The sequence below is a fragment of the Solanum pennellii genome, chromosome 12, assembly GCF_001406875.1.
Source record: "Solanum pennellii chromosome 12, SPENNV200".
Taxonomy (NCBI): Eukaryota; Viridiplantae; Streptophyta; class Magnoliopsida; order Solanales; family Solanaceae; genus Solanum; species Solanum pennellii.
In genome coordinates this window covers 56,120,521-56,121,064 of record NC_028648.1, presented here as the reverse complement: position 1 = coordinate 56,121,064, position 544 = coordinate 56,120,521, and positions in this window count along the sequence as shown.

Below are 544 nucleotides of genomic sequence, written 5' to 3'. Positions count from 1 at the left end.
TTTGCAGGAAATCTGTCCAAAGATGAATGCGGAGGTTTTTGAGCGAAGAAATGCAGAAGACACCACCTACGGAACTTGTGACGGTCCGTCATGCTTGCGACGGTCCATAGGTGGCAGCGTAGTGCAGCTGCTGAAGGAAGATGGGGAAGTCTGACCAAGTGTGGGGATACGGAGCTTATGACGGTCCGTCGTGTCCATGACGGTCCGTCCTGCATGTTCGTCATGAAGTTCAAAGAAGTAGTCCCAGTACCCATATTCCAAGAGTTCAAGTGTTTTGGAACGGAGACCCTCGACGGACCGTGGTGCCTGTGACGATCCGTCACACTTGCTGTCGAGGGTAATGAAGAAAGCAGCAGAAGAAATTGCACAAGTATAGGACGACGGAGTCCATGACGGTCCGTCGTGACCACGACGATCCGTCGCAAGGTCCGTCGACCTAGCCGCGTTTTGACAGATTTCCAGCAAATAGAGTCCTTGTTTGATTAGGTTTTTTATTTTCTATAAATAGTTTGAAAAACCTCGTTTTTGAGGTTAGACTCTGGAT